Source organism: Aotus nancymaae, unplaced genomic scaffold, assembly GCF_030222135.1.
Source record: "Aotus nancymaae isolate 86718 unplaced genomic scaffold, 86718_ANA_hifiasm-v0.15.2.pri h1tg000020l, whole genome shotgun sequence".
In the NCBI taxonomy this organism is placed as follows: Eukaryota; Metazoa; Chordata; class Mammalia; order Primates; family Aotidae; genus Aotus; species Aotus nancymaae.
Genome location: NW_026988432.1, coordinates 39,960,137 through 39,980,775, shown reverse-complemented (window position 1 = coordinate 39,980,775; position 20,639 = coordinate 39,960,137). Strand labels below are relative to the sequence as shown.

Below are 20,639 nucleotides of genomic sequence, written 5' to 3'. Positions count from 1 at the left end.
TTATAGTGGCTTTCGTACTAGTTAAACGAATACCAATGTTTACTTATATCACAGACATTTGAGGAGTTAAGCATTTGATCAGCCTTTTCTGGATCCAGGGAAATAAATATATTATTTAAAATTTTTCATATCTCTTAAACCAACTCCCACATTATGCAATTAAGGCTGATATATAAACATCAACACCAAAAGGGCTTGGCTTACGTTTCCTCAGGGATATGATTGGTTTTGAGCACTCAAACTCATAGCCTCTTTTCCAATGAATTGAATATAAATGTTAAGACTTAATTTGTAGTTAATTTAAAGTCCATTGGCTTTGCAAAGTAGAAATCCCCAAATTATAGGTCTCAAGTCTGATGATTTTAAAGTTGTACTCTGAAACTTATTCTTTTGGTTTGAGGTAATTTCGAAAGTAAGAGAAACATTATTTCTTCCTCCTCTAAAAAGTTGTATTCTAGTCCAATGCCTATAGATATCTTGTTCCAAAGAAGCCAAACCTAGGAAACAGTATGTTCATCCTATTTTGACTCTTTTTGTCATCCTTTAATTCTGGAGTGGAAAGGTAAGAATCTTAAAGAACTTTTGAGAAATGACTCCAACACAAAAGATAATATTAATAACAATGGCTGCCATCTATTAAGTATCTGCCACGTCCACAGCACCTTGCCAAGCCTTGTCTTATTTAATCTTCACAACCTTATGAGGTGGTACTATTATCCCCATTTTAAAAATTAGGAAAGTAAGGCTCAGAGACATTGAAGAACTTTCTAAGGTTACATAGCTGCCAACAAGCAAAGCCAGCATTTCAGACTCCAAACCTCATAATCTTAAATATTCTAATAGTTGACAAGGACAGCCTCTCTGTTTTGGAGGCCACCCACAATCTAAAAGAGAATATAACTAGTCTGCCACAACCTTTCACTGTTGCTGCTTTCTTTTATTTTTAATGCTACTATTGTTGGCATTCTGCCTAAGATCCACAATAAGTTGTGATTCTGAAATGTTGATGGAGCTTCGTTTTTGGATCACTTAAGTTGTGTCTAAAAGCTTGTGCTCAGAGGGTTTCCATCCTAGCTCACCCTGAGGGACTCATTTGGAGGAGTTAGAGGTAAAAAAGGGAGTAGTGAATTTTCCTATTGTTAAAGATTAAAATGAGATCTTTAACACCACTTTAACATGTTTTGATGGTTGCATTTCAGTTTAGAGGGAAGCAAAAAAAAAAAAAAAAGTAGAATAAAATATTTTCCCAGTAAGGGTTTTATAAAACATCTTCAGCACATATTTTTTGAATGGATCACATCAACACTGTAGAGTTTTACAAGCCCAGGTTAAAACTGCTGTGAAGAGTCATATTTGCAGACCTTTAAAAAATGATTATCTATTTGTTCTTGATATTGCAGATCAGCCAAATAAAGATTCTCAGAAGCTTCCTAAGTAATGAGCATTTGGCTTAATAAAACAATGGGTAGCACACTAGATTTTATCCTTAGAAATGCATGATGGCTTCATATAGGTCTCTTATACGAAGTGCAGAGTTAAAAAAAAATCAGTACTATGAAAATCATTTACAGGAAGGTTATAGTGGTGGCTTTCCAGATTTCAGAATCAGGATTATTTTAATTGTTTTTATTTCAAAGTGTAGAAAAGGCATTTTTTTAAATAGACTACGTATCAGTTACATGCAAACTCTTAATGTAAGAGAAAAGGTTTCTTTAGCTCAACAAACCTTTGAAAGTACCGAAGAGAATAAGAGTAAAATCTCTTCCCCTGTCCACCTTAAATTTAATTTTCAAGACCTGCAAATGAGGATGAGGGTGAGACAGATGCCAGTGGGAGACAGGTTTTCCTTTGTTCTCTGAAAATACCTGGAAGAGTTCCATTTCATTCTATGTGCAGGTGAAAAACAAACAGGTGTGGCAAAGTCATCTTTCTCATTCACAGTGCTGGTTGTTAATTGTTTTCACTGCTGGCTGTCAATATAATGTGAAATTTTCATTCCCCATTCAAGATGGAAAAAGTTGTAGCTGAAAATGTTAACATTTGCATTTTTATTTGTTGATTTATTTAAAGGACAGCCTCTCCTACAGCAATCCATCACTTGGTGACACCCCAAATATGAATAATGTATTGTAGACTTGCAGTTACAATGTGTAATAAGTGCTAGAGACAGTAAAGGAATGTTAACTATACTGCAAATGTAATATTTATTGACTCATAAAGTTTATTGCTTTCAAGGTTCAATAATACTGACCATAAGACATTAATATCTCTTATCCTGATTTTAGCTGGGCACCTTTGTATGTAGAAATATTCATCTTATCTCATGCTAATAAAATAAATATATAATTTACAGCATAAGCAAAGAGGGCATTAGAGTTTTCTGTGCTAAAAGCTGCAGTGTTTTTTCTCTCCATTTCACTTCTGTTTTTCCACACTGATCACACACCCCTAAGCTGCCTAAGAGAATAAGCACAGTGGTCATCTTGGCACAAGAGGGTGGTGAAGCTGAATTAAATGTACCATTCATTTCTGCTTGGATGGAACAAGCAATGAATGCCCTATGGACCACTCCATCTGGAAAGAGGAGTGGAGGGGCTTTCTCTCTGTCATTCTGAACACCTCAGGATCGGTGAGCCTTTTCTTTAAGAGAAAGTTAAGTAAATACCTTTCCTGCCATAGGAGTGAGTCAGAGTTTACCAAGTCTACTTAATCCTCTAGTCTCCAGTGAGAAGCCAGAGCTGGGCAAATTACCATTTGCTTCTCAAATGAATGTGTTATGAGCACAGATATAACTAATAATTAACCATTTTGTGCCTTCCAGAATGAGGTGTGTCCGTTGCCAACAATAAAGATCATTCAGGAAATAACTAACACCCAAAGCAAAAGAAGTAATGATAATTAGCAACCATCAGCTGTTATTGTCATCTACATTAAGATGCAGAATTATGTACTTCTTCGTTATAAATAGCCTTTCTAATTGTACTTGATGTATGCCAATTTAATCAAAAAGTATACTTGCAACAGGCAGATATTTGCATTAATGTAGCTTTGGATCTTCAAGTCTTTTATTTCAAATTCGACTGGAAAAGAAGGCCTCTTAACACCTGTATATCTTTTATATGTTGGTGTCTTTTTCTATTCAGGCATGTAGATCTGATACATTTTATATTAAAACGAAGATAGTATCTTCTGGGATTGCTCAATGCAACAGAAATCTTGTCACCTTTAAAAATGCTGGTTGAGTTTCTGTTTTTCAGTCATATGGTAACACAACGATGATTGTGGGACCCTGATAAACAGAAGCACACCAGGCGTACCGCGGCAGGATTAAATTTTCAGTCCCTGAAGTAAAACATTACCAAGGTCACTTCTCTCTGTTTTTCTATGACTCCTACAAACAGTTACAGCTGGCACTTTCCCTGTGCCTGTCTGTGTGTGTGTGTGTGTGTGTGTGTGTGTGTGTAAGATGTAAAGAAAGAAAGGGAGATTTCACCAAATCATGCTCAACTAGTGAATTTTCAGAACTGGAACTAGAATTAGCCTATTTCTAGGATGTACTGTTCACCTATTTAGCTTTTGTTTTTTTGGTTTTTTTTTAAAGAAAGATGAGTTTCTAATGACAATACAAAAATGTTAAAGGTTTTTGTTTTATTGTCTTTTGAGTTACTGGTGGGGAGAGGTGTTGATTTTGTGAAGCTTCTTTTTTCTTGACAGGATTTGGAAAATACTTGAGTACATGTTTTGAGGGACTTGATAAATTATTTGGGTACTTAAAATTTAATATGTTATTTTTATTAATGACACATCATAATTATACATATTTTGAGGTATATTGTGATGTTTCAATACATGTATATATTGTGTAATGATCAAATCAAAAATTCTAGCACATCTATTGCCTCATACGTTTATCATTTCTTTATGATGAGAACGTTCAAAATCTTCTCTTCTAGTTATTTTGAAATATACTCAGTTGGTGCAAAAGTAATTGCAGTTTTTTCTATTAAAAGTAATGGCAAAAACCGCAATTAGTCTTGTACCAACCTAATACAAAGCAATATTATTAACCATAGTCACCCTACTACACAATAGAACATCAGAACTTATTCCTCCTATCTAACTGTAACTCTGTACCCAGTAACCCATCTCTCCCTATGTCCCACCTCCCATTCTTCCTAGGCTTTAGTAATCACTATCACTCTCTACTTCTATAAGATCAGCTTTTTTAGATCCGACATACAACAGAGGTTGCTTGTTGGAAAGCAGTCGAGGCCAAGTCAACCAGTTCAGTATTTGTTTTCTGTGCCTGGCTTATTTCACTTGACATAATATCCTTCAGGTTCATCTATGTTGCCACAAATGGCAGGATTTCATTCCTTTTTATGGCCGAATAGTATTCATTGTGTATGTATACCACATTTTCATTATCCATTCATCTGTTTATGGACACTTAGGTTGATTCCATGTCGTGGCTGTTATGAGTGCTTCAGTAAACATGGAGTGCAGCTATCTCTTTGACATACTGGTTTCATTTCCTTCAAATATACCCAGCAGTGGGATTGTTGGATCATATGGTAGTTCTTTTTGTAATTTTTTGAGGAACATCCATACTATTTTTCATAATGGCTGTACTACTTTACATTCCAACCCAATAGTATACAAGAGTTTCCTTTCTCCACATCCTTGCCAACACTTGGCCTTTAGTAACAGCCATTCTAACAGGAGTGAAGTGGTATTTCACTGTGGTTTTGATTTGTATTTTCCTGATGATTATTGATTTTGAGAATCTTTTCATGTATCTGTTAGCCATTTTTATGTTTTCTTTTGAGAAATGTCTATTCGGGTCTTTTACCTATTTTTTTTCGTCACTTTGTTTTCTTGCTATTAAGTTCCTTATATATTGTGGATAGTAACTCCTTATCAGATGGCTAATTTGCAAATATTTTCTCCCATTCTGCAGGTTGTCTCTTCACTCTGTTAATTGTGTCCTTTGCTGCGCAGAAGCTTTGATGTAATCCTCTTTGTCTGTTTTTGCTTTTGTTGCCTGTGCTTTTGTGGCTATATCCAGAAGAGCATTGTCCTGACCAGTGCCGTGGAGATTTTCCTCTATGTTTTCTTCAAGTAGTTCCATAGTTTCAGGACTTACATTTAAGCCTTTAATCCATTTTGATTTGCTTTTTTTTTGTAGCTAATGAGAGATAAGGGGTCTAGTTTCATTCTTCTGTATGTCTGCATGTCGATATCCAGTTTTCCCAGCATTGAAAAGACTATTCTTTTTCCATTATGTGTTCTTCACACCTTTGTCAAATATCAATTGGTTGTAAGTACATAGATTTATTTCCATGCTCTTTATTATGTTAATAGTTTGGTTGGGTTTTTTTTTTTCTGTCAATCATATACTTAATGTGTTCTGAAAATTTTGCTGTGAGTTTATGCCTTGCTGAGCTTTCAATAGTACAATTGCCTATGCAAAGCCGTGCTCACAAGGCAGCTATTTAGACACAACTGACTAGAAGGTGGCTTGTGAGATCTTTGGCCCACTGAGACTGAAATCTAGGAACTAGGCTCAGAAGTATCTGAATTTATAGATTCAATCCTATCCCCATCAAGCTACCATTGACTTTCTTCATAGAATTGGAAAAAAAGTACCTTAAACTTCATATGAAACCAAAAGAGAGCCCGCATAGCCAAGACAATCCTAAGCAAAAATGAAGACAAAAACAAAGCTGGAGGCATCATGCTACCTGACTTCAAACTATACTACAAAGCTACAATAATCAAAACAGCATGGTTCTAGTACCAAAACAGAGATATAGACCAATAGAATAGAACAGAAGCCTCAGAAATAACACCACACATCTACAACCATCTGATCTTTGACAAACTTATCAAAAACAAGCAATGGGGAAAGGATTCCCTATTTAATAAATGGTGTTGGGAAAACCGGCTAGCCATATGCAGAAAGCTGAAACTGGATCCCTTCCTCACACCTTATACAAAAATTAACTCCAGATGGATTAAAGATTTAAACATAAGACCTAACACCATAAAAACCCTAGAAGAAAACATAGGCAAAACCATTAAGGACATGGCATAGGCAAGGACTTCATGACTAAAACACCAAAAGCAATGGCAACAAAAGCCAAAATAGACAAATTGGTTCTAATTAAACTTAAGAGCTTCTGCGCACCAAAAGAAACTAGCATTAGAGTGAACTGACAACCAACAGAATGGGAAAAAATTTTTGCAATCTACCCATCTGACAAAGGGCTAACATCCAGAATCTACAAAGAGCTTAAACAGATTTACAAGAAAAAAATAACCCCATCAAAAAGTGGGCAAACGATATGAATAGACACTTCTCAAAAGAAGACATGTATGCAGCCTATAAACATATGAAAAAAAGCTAATCATCACTGCATTAGAGAAATGCAAATCAAAACCACATTGAGATACCATCTCATACCAGTTAGAATGGTGATCATTAAAAAATCTGGAGACAAAAGATGCTGGAGAGGATGTGGAGAAATAGGAATACTTGTACACTGTTGGTGGGAGTGTAAATTAGTTCAACCATTATAGAAGACAGTGTGGCGAATCCTCAAGGATCTAGAACTAGAGATTCCATTTGACCCAGCAATCATATTACTGGGTATATACCCAAAGGATTATAAAACATTTTATTGGCCGGGCACAGTGGCTCAATCCTGTAATCCCAGCACTTTGGGAGGCCGAGATGGGTGGATCACAAGGTCAAGAGATCAAGACCATCCTGGTCAACATGGTGAAACCCCGTCTCTACTAAAAATACAAAAAATTAGCTGGGCATAGTGGCGCATGCCTGTAATCCCAGCTACTCAGGAGGCTGAGGTAGGAGAATAGCCTGAACCCAGGAGGCGGAGGTTGCGGTGAGCCAAGATCACGCCATTGCACTCCAGCCTGGGTAACAAGAGCAAAACTCCGTCTCAAAAAAATAAATAAATAAAATAAAATAAATAAAAACATTCTATTATAAAGACACATACACAGATGTGTTTATTGCGGCACTGTTTACAATAGTAAAGACTTGGAACCAACCCAAATGTTCATTAATGACAGACTGGATAAAGAGAATGTGGCACATATACACTGTGGAATACTATGCAGCCACAAAAAAGGATGAGTTTATGTCCTTTGCAGGGACATGGATGAAGTTGGAAACCATCATTCTCAGCAAACTGACACAAGAACAAAAAACTTAATACCACATGTTTTCACTCATAAGTGGGTGTTGAATAATAAGAACACATGGACACAGGGAGGGGAACATCACACACCTGGGCCTGTCGGGGGTGGGGCCCTAGGGGAGGGATAGCAGGGGGTGGGGGGATTTGGGAGGGCTAGGATTAGGAGAAATATGTAATGTAGATGATGGAGGGATGGGTGCAGCAAACCACCATGGCACGTGTATGCCTATGTAACAAACCTGCACATTCTGCATGTGTACCCCAGAACTTAAAGTATAATTTAAATAATAATAAATATAAATAAGTAAACTATGGACATTAAAAAAAAAACTCTCAAAGTCATCAAAGACAAGAAGAGTCAGAATGTGTCACAGCCAAGAGAAGCGTAGGGACACACGATATGGGATCCTGGGATAGCAAGAGAACATCAAGTATAAACCAAGAAAACCTTAAGTATGGACTTCAGTTAATAATAATGTCTCATTCTGCATTAATTGTAACAAATGTTCCACCATACTAATGTAAGATGTTAATAACAGGGGGAACTGGATGTGGGGTGTATTTCTCTGTACTATTTTCATAATTTCTCTGCAAATATAAAGCCATTCTAAAGTTGGAAAAAATATATCAGATAGAATTTATTCTCATTTTTCCAAAATGACTTCTTAAAGTATGAGCTGTAAGACTGAGAACTGTCATTTTAGCTTTCCTTTCCCTCAGAGTAGCAGTTTACACACTATACACAAAGCAACATTAACTATAACTTTTCCATTTTGAGTATCTTGTAAGTAATAAAATTAAAACCAAATGAAATGATGCATATCAACTGATACTAATCTGAAAACTTCAGAAAATAATGTATTGAGCATGTAAAAGAAAATATGGAGTTATAAACATGCCTGTCTCCCATGTTTAACCAGGAGGGTAAAAAGCCCAGCCATTCAAAAGGATTTCCATTTAGTTGGGTTGATAACTTGGAATTCCAGGCTGCTGCAGTACCACCAAGAACAATAGAATGTATAGAAATTCTTAAGTGTTTGATGAAAAGATGTTGCTTTTAGTTAAGTCATGATGTTGGACAGATACTGTAATCCCCACTGTTAAAAGCCATTAATAAAAGAATCCATTCTTCTTTCACATACTGGCTTATAGTGTGTAAGTTAGGAAAATAAAGACAAATAGGCTAGGTAGAAATAATAATGATGTAGCAAATTCTAAGAAGTGAATTCAACTTGAAGAAGATTGTCAAGACATTCTTACTATAGAAAGAGTATATTGTACTTGGGAAAATGTACATTAGACAACAGCTTATATTTACTACTCACTTAGACAGAATTCTATTTCTTGGCTTCAGGAAATCTTTCTAAAGGCCTAAGTTCTGGGTGAGGAGGTTGTGAGAGGTATTTTATTTTTCACACTATTTTTCAAATGTTCTACAACAGTGCTATATTACGTCCATTGTTTTAGAAACAATGTTTCTAAAACTAAAAAGAAGACAAAGGAAACACACTTACAGAGACAAACCCATTTCAAAATTTTACACTCAGTAGTTCCAAGTAGTTGCAAAAACCCTAAAGTTACTCTTGGCCCATATGACATAAATATCTTATTTCTTTGTCAACCCAGCAATAGATGAGGATTATGCTTCCTTGTTGTGTCTTCTCCAGGGTACTGAACTCTGAAAACTGCTATGATTGGTGACATCTGTTCAGTATTGCCAGTTCCTGCTGTCATTTCACAGCTTTTAGCCTCACAAACTGCCATTTTAGAGTTGTTCATTTGGTCCAAGTTTATCAAATTCCCTTAACTTCAAAAATATTTTTTTAGTGTCTCTTCCTTTGGCACTTTAATGCTTTTACAAAAATTATTTTATATGTTACCTAGTGTATTCCTTACAATCACAAGAAAGTAAAGCTCCAAGAAGCAATTACAGAACAATTAAGAGCCCAGGTGTAATAATTATAACTCCGTGGTTTATAGGCCTAGGTTTGAATGCTAGCTATGTGGTTTTGAACAAAACATTTAATTTAATCTATAAAATGGGAATAATAATATCTCCCTCATAGGCATGTCATGATGATTAAGCAGGATAGATCATGTAAAGTACCTAGCACAGGCCTGGTGCATGGCTAAGTGCTCCATAAATAGCAGTTGTCATTATAGAACTTCCCAGGGTCACTCAAGCAGTCAGGAACAAGCTAGGATTTGGACCTTCCTTTTATAATTCCAAACTATGAGTGTATCCCCTGACAAAGGGTTAGGAATAGGGTTAGGTTCATCTCAGAGGTGAGCAATTTGATTGTATTTTTTATGTTGACTTTGCAGACATGCCTGTTACTTTACCTCCACATGCCCAATTCCTTATGTGAAAATATGAATATTAATAGCTATTTTATTAATTTGCTCCGAGGATTAAATATGACTGTGTATGCAAAGCCTTTAACTTGATGCTTATCCATATTGGGCACTCAGTGTTAGCTTTCTTCTTCTGTGCTCTGGGAAGTAAGACTTCTTTGGGCATCTAAAACAATACATGTGAATGGTACTGGCCCCTCTGCCAAATTCCCTAAGTGAGTGCTTCTGCCAAGATGTGGCTTAGAAGCAAGCCACACATTTATGAATGATCCTGCATTCAAAGGGTTTTCTTTATGCAGTGTTGGCGAATTTTCCAGTGTTTTGGGACTTCCTCTCCATTTGTTTTTCTTCTAAATGGATGAAGGTAGGAAGTAAGATTCTTGTCTAGATCATAGGGTTAAGATTTTGTTGTTTTCCTAGGATATCCGTTTCTAGAGTCACTCAAGGACTGACCGAAGTTACTGATAATTGTTTTTGCCCTCATAATTAGCCATTTCATAAGATTCTGAAAGGATTTAATTCCCTTCAGAGCAGTGGTTCTAAAATCACTCTGCACATTGGAATCACTTAGGAATCTTTAAAAAATACCTATATCTAGACTTCATTCCAGATTAATTGACTCAGAATTGCCCATAATGGGCTCCAGGGATGTGTGTTTTTGATTTTTCAAAAAGACTCTGATGCACTTTGTCTAAAGACACATATTTGGAAATCGCTGCTCTGGAGTTGCACATCCCCTTACTACCTAACCCCAGCACACCAACATTCTCCCTTTCTTTATTCTGTCCCCTACCTAAGCCCGGGACCTCTCCTTTCCATTAGCAATTTTTATTAGTCATCATTATCCTCCTCCCAAGGAATTATCAGACTATATCAATCTGCAGTGAAAAAACTAAGAAGCCCTTAAATGACTTGACTTATCAATTTAAATTGTTGAAATTGGGGATTAATTACTAAGACGGATTATTGGTGTCAGTCTTCTCTACAAAAAGCTTGTACAGACTTATCATTTGTGAGGGAACTCTCAGCAAGTTTAAGAGAAAATTTCCTAAGGAAACATTTCTGATGCTTTCTACCACTTTCTCTTCTGTGCTTCATCTTTCTCCATAGTACTTAATCACCTTCTAATATGCCATGTAATTTACTAGTGTGTTTTATTAATTGTTTGTCTCTCCCCCTTCCTCTCCTGCCCCACAAAGGATGTGAATTTTATGAGCACAGGTATTTTTTCTATTATTTTCTATTCCTTTCATCTATGCACTAGAGCAGAGCCTGGCTCACAATAGGTATTCAATAAATATTTGTTGGATGGATGAAATAGTGAGTGGTCATAAACAAAGTGAATGTTTCTTTTTAACTTACCAGTTCATGACATTCCTGTCCATACCTATTTTGCTTTATGTCTTCACCACATCTCCAAAAGAAAACATTGTTTCTTCCCAGCTTATACACGTAGTTGTGCTTCTTTTATATCCCAGAACTTCCTTGCATTTTCTCCCATTTTAAGGTTTTTCCATTTTGTAAGGATTAGAAAACATCTTGGCTTTCAAAGTATTTCCAGACAGGATAACAGCAGATTCCTGAGTATGAACAGTGTCAACATGTTGTTTGCATTGGGAGTTGATTGCGTAGACAATGTCAGTGCCAGTGAGGATGTCGGATATGGTTTGCTTAGCCATTCAGTTATCTTAGATTCACCATGTCACAGAGCTTTTCCTAAATCTCTGCTTTGGTCTACAGCTGCTTTATTATTTCGATTTTCTCAAGTTAAAATCTTTGCATATTGACAGGCAGCAGAGCTTTGAGGAAAGGGCATTAGAATTAAAGGCCAAAGATCTGGATTTATCCTGCCTCTATAGCTTACTACCAGCAAAACTTCGAAAAAGTCCCTTGACCACATGGAACCTAAGTTTTCCAGGCTTTTATCCTATCTGTCTGACCCTTACCCTTTGTTTAGAGATAAAAATCAACAGAAAAACAGGTACATCTGTCTCTTGATTTCAGAGTAATTTACACATTTGTAGAATAAAGTATGAAGAAATAAACGTTTCCAAAAATAATTATATAATCGATTTCAGAATAACATGGTTTAAACTTCCCATTAAAAATGTTTGGGTTTTGTGCTAGTCAGTAGTTTAGAGACACCATGTCATTCACAGCATGGCACAGAGCAATTCCATGAGAAGCACTGACCTTCCCAGTTGACAAGGGGCCCAGTACAGTTTACATGTCCTGAGATTATGCTCTGTGAACATACTGAAGGTTTACTTTTTAAATTTTAAACAAAGTCATGTCTGGAAAACATCAGATCTTACTATATGGAGGACACCAACTGAAAGAGAAAGAAAAAAGATAACACGCTTGGTTGCCAGTCACACTGAAAAACATGATCATATATTAATGTAGGCTACATGCTTGGCCTTGGGGAAAGAGTGTTCAGAATTGTGCCTAATAGTACCAAGAATGCCACTGTGTAAATCAAAGACTATCAGCAAGAATACTTACAATGGAGAAGACAAAGAATAAAGTAGTTAATGGTAATTGGCTAATGTATCTGCAACTCAGCTGGACATTTTTGTATACACTGTTGATATATTTATATATACATATGTAGTGATAAATATGTGTGTGTGTATATATATACACACATACACACACACACCACTTTTAATATATTGAACATTTTCATCTTAATGGGCTATCCTCCCCCCCAAAAAAAAACAGTCTATTTTTCTCCTTCAGCTTACTTTTTCTTTATTCCTTGTGGGGAAATTCATTTTAACATTTTATATTGTCTGTAACTGCTTATGAGTTTAACCATAAGAATTATCATTAAGCAGTTATATATGAAAGTTCTTTGTTTAGTGGCGTTCTTGATACTATTAGGCACAATTCTGAACATTCTTTCCTCAAGGCAAAGCACGTAGCTGACTATAATATACGGTCACATTTTTCAATGTGACTGATGACCTCAATTTGGACATCAAGGATGTCATCTTTTTTCTTTCTTTCTTTTCTTTTTCCAGACAGGTCTCACTCTGTCCCCCAGGCTGGAGTACAGTGGCACATCTCACTGCAACCTCTGCCTCCCAGGTTCAAGGGATTCTCCTGCCTCAGCCTCCCAAGTAACTGGGATTACAAGCATGCACCACTATTCCTGGCTAATTTTTCTATTTTTAGTAGAGGCGGCATTTCACTAGGTCGGCCAGGCTGGTCTCAAACTCCTGACCTCAGGTGATCCACCCTCCTCAGCCTCCCAAAGTGCTGATATTACAGCTGTGAGCCACCTTGCCTTTGTCTGAGCCACCACGCCTGGCCCATTATCTTTTTTCTTATGTCTTTGTAAGCTTAAAAGGAGGCTGAGTGCAGTAGCTCATGCCTGTAATCCCAACACTTTCGGAAGCTAAGGAGGGAGGGTCCTTTGATCCCAGGAGTTTGAGACCAGCCTGGGCAACATAGTGAGACCTTGTACCTAATAAAAATGTTAAAAATTAGCCAGGCATGGTGGCATGTGCCTGTAGCCCCAGCTACTCAGGAGGCTGAGGCAGGAGGATCACTTGTACCCAGGAGGTAGAAGCTTCAGTGAGCTGTGATCACACCACTGCACTCCAGCCTGGGTGACAGAGTGAGACCCTATCTCAAAAAAATAAAAATAAATAAATAAATAAAGGGAAATGTATGAACATTGTTACTTTCATTAGGCTTAAGACTTCTGGATCTATGTTCTCATCAAATCATCTTTACTATGCATTTTTAGAGGATATAAATTAACTTCTTGGTGTACAAATCCTAATGAAAGAAAGAATGATTACTCATGAAAGGAAGATTCCAAGTTGATTTCAAAGCTCAATAGCAATTGACCAACACATTTTCTGTTTACTTATTAAGGCTTTCGTTGATTTTCTTATTCTCATGGGTGCCTACTGAAAAAAATATGACTATTACTGAGAAAAAAAAAAAAAAACCTATCATCATCCAGGCACAGTGGCTCACATCTGTAATCCTAGCACTTTAGGAGGCCAAGGTGAGCGGATCACCTGAGGCCAGGAATTTGAGACCAGCCTGGCCAACATGTCAAAACCCCATCTCTACTAAAGTAAAAAATTAGCTGGGTGTGGTGGTGGGCACCCGTAGTTTCAGCTACTCAGGTTACTGAGGCAGGAGAATCGCTTGAGCCCAGGAGGCAGAGGTTGCAGTGAGCCAAGATTGTGCCACTATACACCAGCCCAGGTGACAAAATGAGACTCTGTCTCAAAAAAAAAAAAAAAAAAAAAGTTTATCATTGAGTTGCTTGGTGCCCACCCCCAAATACTAATAAATGATCAACTTTGTTGGAACATAAGCCTCTTAGCAGACAAGGGGACAGTGATTACTGTTGTAGCTGAGAGGCTGTTTCTTCCTATAGGAAAGCTGTGAGATTCTGAGGTGAGTTGGGATTGGTATTAGAATAGGGACCCTGCATCAAGCTCTTCCCACCGCATGGGCTACTTGAAACCCTCAGCCAATAATTAGAGTGAAAAAAGAAAATTTCAAGCCCAATACCTGCACAACAAGATAGAAAGCAGACAAAACTTGTATATAATTGCATGTCTTGTACAAACCTTGTATACAGTTGTTTCTTAACATATATGAATAATTTAAACTTTCTACATTTTGACAGTTGAAAGATATTCTGGATTAATGTTCATATTAAATAGTAATGTATGATAAGGAAGATAAGATAAAAAGCCTTGCATAGCCAGGAGGATTTTTTTTAACGTTTTATTTTGCATAAATAAAAGGATGCTAGGAATTGTAGCTCAGGGTTTTTTCCCCCTCTCGGGCTCTGATCAACCCTGATGAAGCATATTTAAGAGCCAAGATGGAAGCCAATCCCTGCTAGGAAAGAGATGTTCAACTTGTTTCTTACTGAGAGCTGTCTCCTTCCTATCTTTTGTAGGACAGGGCCCTGGAAGATATCTGTCCTACAGAAGTCACCACAGTTGTGTATTTAGTGCTTGGTGTAACCTAATGAAGTCTGGAAGCATCTGCCTGGAACATATGCCCTACCAGATATTAAATGGACTCTGTACCACAAATGGTGTTTATAGAATATAAATAAGCTTCTTGGTATACAAATCCTAATGAAAGAAAAATAAATTATCCATGAAAGAAAGATTCCAAGTTGGTTTTGAAGCTCAAGAGCAATTGGCCTTGAGCCTCAAATGAAAGTATGGACTTCCATTCGAATGCTTTTAGGTGTTCTCCATTAGTGAAGTGATGCCGCCTTGGCACAGATAGGGGTAAGTGCTGTGCCGGATAGCTCAGAGGGGAGTCCTTAGTCGGTGTCCCTTCATTCCATCCAGCCTCTTGGATCGAATAAACAGGATGGATATTGTCTTCACAGTCTGGTCATTACTGAGAAATGTGCTGCTTCTAGACCAGTTGATAATACTCCATCTCCTGTCTTCTGGATGAAATGGACTAGTCGGGGAGGAACCAGATTCTGGTAAAAGCTGAGGTGATGCATCATCTCCTGGGTGGATCATAGTAATACAAACCACTGGTATACACATGAACAAGATAATTAGTGGCAGAACTAAGACTGGAACTGGCTCAAACCCATTAGAACAGTGGAACCTCTGTGGACAGTGAGAGGGTTAGGAGTCACTGGGAATTGCTGTGATGCTCCCGGAGGGGCCTCCTCAGCCAGGATTACAGTTTCCCTTTGTTCCTGGTTCAGCACTGCTAGAGCTTCATAGCTTTTCCAGAACTGTCTCCTCCAATAAGTTTATGCCTCACCACAGGTTTCCCTAATTCTTTTGTCTTTTTCCTTTGGATATAAATATTTTTCTAAAATGTTTCTACTGTTGTATCAATGTTAGGTCACATGGTATTGACTTTTATTCAAATGGGAAGATTTCTTTTTTTTTTTTTTTTTGAGACGGAGTTTCGCTCTTGTTACCCAGGCTGGAGTGCAATGGTGTGATCTCGGCTCACCGCAACCTCCGCCTCCTGGGTTCAGGCAATTCTCCTGCCTCAGCCTCCTGGGTAGCTGGGATTACAGACAGGCGCCACAGTGCCCAGCTAATTTTTTGTATTTTTAGTAGAGATGGGGTTTCACCATGTTGACCAGGATGGTCTCGATCTCTTGACCTCGTGATCCAACCGCCTCGGCCTCCCAAAGTGCTGGGATTACAGGCGTGAGCCACCGCACCTGGCCCTGATTTCATAGCAGAATTATAACATTATATCATTACTTCAGCGGTATCTTTTGTATCAATGTGAAAATTTAAATTTCACGCCCTGCAGACTTCACAGTTTTTTATGCTTTTTTATGCTTTCTCTGCTCCTGTTGTTGCATAAAGAGTAAATCCCTGTATTGCATTCATTTCAGAATGAAAGAAAGTTAAAGTTGATCCATTTGAGATCTCTAGAGTTAAGTAAAAATCAGTTGGCAAAAGCTGCTATTAAAAGAGAAAAAAAAAAAGAATTCTTTTCAGCTAATATGGCTTTCCATATGGGTGAGGATAGTCCCAAGACTAAAAAGAAGAAAACACCTCTCCATTAACCCTGGTTACTGGGACTGTTTCATTAGCACGGATTATCATACATTTCTGGATTATAACATAAGATATCCTCAAGTGTGTAGGTATAAAAAGCAGTCTCTCTTTCACACAGCTATTTGAAAGAGAGAATCAAATGTAGTAGGGAAAGCTATCAGTATAAGGAAAAGTCTAGAAAAGGTTAAGAGCAAATATGGTGAGGGGAAAAGTGAGACCTTATTATTTAAATTGGATATTTGGTTAAAATAAATTATTTTAAAAAATCAAATCAAATGCCTGTATACAGAAGTTTTTCATATCAGTGGTTTAAGATCAAGATAGTATAGAATTCAAATTATAACTTAATACCATAAGCTATTTAACATTAATTTCTAAGAAATATATTCATATAGCCTTTATAAAAATTATGAAATATTATATGGCCTGTAACAAACTATTTCAAGTTTACTTTAGTGCCACCAACTTCAGACCATGAATCCAAAGTCAGGTTTAAACTGCTGAATAAGATTAATTAGCTATGACTTGGGCACTCAGCATTCACCTCACAAAACCAACTATAATCTCTCTTTGGAGAGCTATTTATAGGGGTTAGGGAGGGTTTATTCAAGAATCTGTTTGCAAATGAGTTTTTAAGGAAACTGATACCAGTGACTTGTTAGCAATCACTTAAGCACTTATGTTTCTTAGGGACAATTGCAGTGGTACTATAGATTTTTTTAAAAAAACATTTAAGTTACCTATAATCCTATCCCCCACTGTATATACTGTATCCACTGTATATACCACTGTCAATATTTTAGTATTTACTATATTTCCTTCCAGTTATTTTTTCTTTCACTTTTTATGCACTTCTCTTTCTTTAAAGTTTTCCTAAATTGTGAAATATCTGGAAACTAAAAAAGCAAAAACTCTTCCTTATGTTCACTATTCTGTGAATAAATAAGAAAGAGGTAGGTGGGAATTTGGTATGCTAAATGAAATTGCCTGGATTGGCCTTTTAGCCAGATCTGTCTGGGTCTTTTTACTGCCAGAGCACTTGGGAGAAACCGTAGTTCTTCCCCCAGGGTTGAATTGTTGGAATGAGAATGTACATGTTTCTCTCATAATTTATGTAGGAATGCTATACTGTGAATAGGTTTCCAATTGGATCTATACAGAAATTTAGTCTGTATTAAAAATCACTGCTATAAATATGTGCTGTATTCTAAAAGTGACTCCTGTCTGTATTTTTGAGGTGAGAAAAATACGTGTTAAAGTTAAATCAAGCAATTAAAATGAATTTCTTTGTAGAGGAAGAAATAGTTAAATGGAATCCTTCTGGTTAGGCGTACTGCAGGACAAAGGCATTTCCTGGAGGATGCTACTTGAATTTTCTGGTTGTCATTCTACTTTGTCAGTTTCCAGAAGCACAGGCAGCTTTGGCAAACAATATTTCTTCACCTTTCCGGGATGCAGAGTTTGAGCTAAGAGAGAAAGATACTATTCTTTCTCTGAGCCTTTTATGAGACATCAAAATAATGTTGGATTTTTACCTCAGCATACCCCATTTATTCATTCTTTATCTCTTTCCTTCAATTTATCATTGATTTTGACCCAAACAAGGGATGTGAGGTTTAATTGCTATGCTGGCCCAGTGCCAAGTATGATGAGCCAGGAGACCGTGGCCTCTCCATCCATCTTCATCAAATTCAGTCCTTCCTATTGATACCTCTTGTGTTTCAATAACAAATGACTCCTACCTGTATTCATTGGGTTTTTCCTTATCATGAAAGTTTATAAATTCTTTCAGGCTGGATAGATAGTGAGTCTGTCTGGGTCTTTCTACTGCTAGAGGACTTGGGAGAAACCCTAGTTGGTCCCCAACCTTGGTTATGCTTCACTGAAACTCTGGTTTCTTTCCCATCCGTTCCTGCTTTATTCATTTCTTGTTTAACAACAATCAAAATATTTCTACCTATGTGGCTACACTTGGTTTCTCTGTTGACTCCCATTCCCTTCCTCCCTGTCTGCTGAAGCATTCTAATTTTCTTAATATCAGTAAAGCCTACAAAAGGAAATAGGGACAATAAATCAGATATAGTTTCTTGCACTATTTCTTTTTTTTTAACTTCTTTTATACACGTGAATTTAAACACTTCATTATATACGTTACATTGTATTTACATATTCATTCACTGAAATACTACTGTTCTCAAAGTGGCAAGCAAGTAGCACTTTAGAATCTTCTTTTACATGTGCCTGCACTAATTCTTATTCTCTCCCAGTCATAAAGTATTGTGGAAGTAACATTAGGTACAGTCTAATCACATCTTTTATCATATTTGAGTCAGAGGCATATTCCTTGGGAGAACATCCTGGTTACTATAAAGCCAATCCATCATGGCTTGCATTCATAGTATATCAGCTGCTTCACTTACGGTCTTCCATTTTGCATTGAATAGGGGAGTTTCCTGCCTTTTCCAGGAAACACACTGTATGTGATTGACCTTATCTATCCCAAAAGGCCGGATGTTCCCCCATCTCTAATTTTCATCTGAGATACTGAGTGGAATCATATATTAACCCAAACATGCAGCTCTATCAAGAATGAAGGAAACAGTCCTTGAGTTCACAATCCTGACCAACCATTTAAGTAATGGCTCTTCTGGGAGCCGTCTATACTTACCAACAAAGGGGGTGAGCTCTTTGTGTAGCCACTAGTGTCTCTTTCATGATTTTGTCCTATGACAACCTCTGTCAACTTCTTTGTGACCAGAGGGCACAGCGGTATAATCTGCTATATTAAATTGAACGAATCTCAGGTCTCTTCCAAAGAACTCTGGTTTCAGCTTGCTCACAATCAGTTCTAGGCTCCCAGCTTCAACTATGGCACTGAGGGCAAGCAAAACACCTTAACCTCCAGCTCATTCTGTCCCCACTGAAACAGCCCTGAACACCTGGTTTTACTTATATCTAAAGATAAGTCTGTGGCACACACAAGAAATTGTGTGTGTGTGTGTGTGTGTTTTGTATGAAGGGGGCAAGGGTGTTTCTTGTCTGCTGGGGTGTTCTCTGTAATAGGTTTGTATTAAAGGTTATAAAGTCCATCTATCCATATTGTCTTTCTCTTTGGAAGTATAAAAAAATCGGAAAATAGAACACTACCATTTTATTTTGTAATCTTCAAACAATGCACTGATGAATTATTTATGTTATGGAATGTGTTTTCAATAATGTGTAGCATAAAATGAAATGGATGTATATCCACATGTGCCCTGAACTTTCTGAAGTGCACACTAAAGAACACAGTAACTAGCATCATTTTGACCTGGTAGAATTTACAAGGCAGGCACTTCTTTCTCTTGATTTTGGTTTCTGCATTATGTTCTCCAGCAATCAGCTTACAGCTTTTCCTACTGGCGCCTAGCAAGCAATATTCTCTGACTCTAAGCTGTCCAACAATGCTTGTCTCTCAGTACAATCAAGGTTAGAGTCTATAAATTTCACTTGTCATACTGCCTTCCAGCCATACTAATTGGGCTTTAATTCATAATTAGTAGGAAGTTACAATTCCATAGAGCATCTTATATTAAATGGCCATTATCTAACATTATAATTTCACAAAATGATTAAGATGCTAGAAAATGATTAAGATATCTTAAGTTTCCCAGTACTTGGAAGTACAGGCGTAGGGATCAAAGGAAGTAATTTTTAAAAATATCTCTGTAGCTCTGGCTACACACAGGAAGAAAAGAAATAAATGAAAGGAAGAAAAGAAATTCTTCCTAAATAATTTTATTTTTATAGTTGCACAAATTATCAAATGTGCCCAAATTTGCTTTTCATGTCAAAATCTCTGAGATCAAGTTTGTTGTTGCACAGTGATAGTCTTTTACCAAACCTCCCAAAGAGTAACAAAAAGCCAAGAGGCAGCATGCCATGAACCTTGATTGGTGGGCATTATTGAAGAAGAGGATACAGTAACTTTTGGGAAGTTATTTCTGTTAATGATAATATGCATGAAAACTTCACTTGGGACTGATAGCCAAGAGAATAAAAGGATACAGGTGTACAGTCGCTCATCCAAAACTCTTGGAGCCAATCAGTTCTAGTCTCTATCTAATTCTGAAATATACTTCAGAATTCAATTTTTTAAAAGGTAACATGGCACATAAACCATATGGGGTACAACATCAGCATAATGTGTGATTATTTGTATTAACTGGATTAAACAAAGAGTGTATAGTCTCATTAGTTCGGGTCAGATTTTGTCACCATGTAAATTTGAGTTAGGTCAAATGTTGCTACCAAAAAGGTTGAATAAAAACTTTGAGTTTTCATGAAAAAAACTCTTACAATTTCAGAATTTCAAATGAATATTAACAACCCATATAATCCTTGGACCACTTTCGGGCATTTTAATTTATTTATTCCTCACTCAGGAATCTCTACAAAAATCTACTTCCTTTCAAATCACTTCTTCATATTGTTCTCCTAGACAAAATGCTAGGCTGCACAGATTACAGAAAGAACC

The 20,639-nt window shown here is 36.9% G+C and overlaps 1 protein-coding gene across 2 annotated transcripts in view; it reads left to right on the top strand.

The window, feature by feature from the left end:
* KIAA1328 (KIAA1328 ortholog) overlaps positions 1 to 20,639 on the top strand; it is a 347,638-nt gene that overhangs the window by 300,349 nt on the left and 26,650 nt on the right. The window lies entirely within an intron of this gene.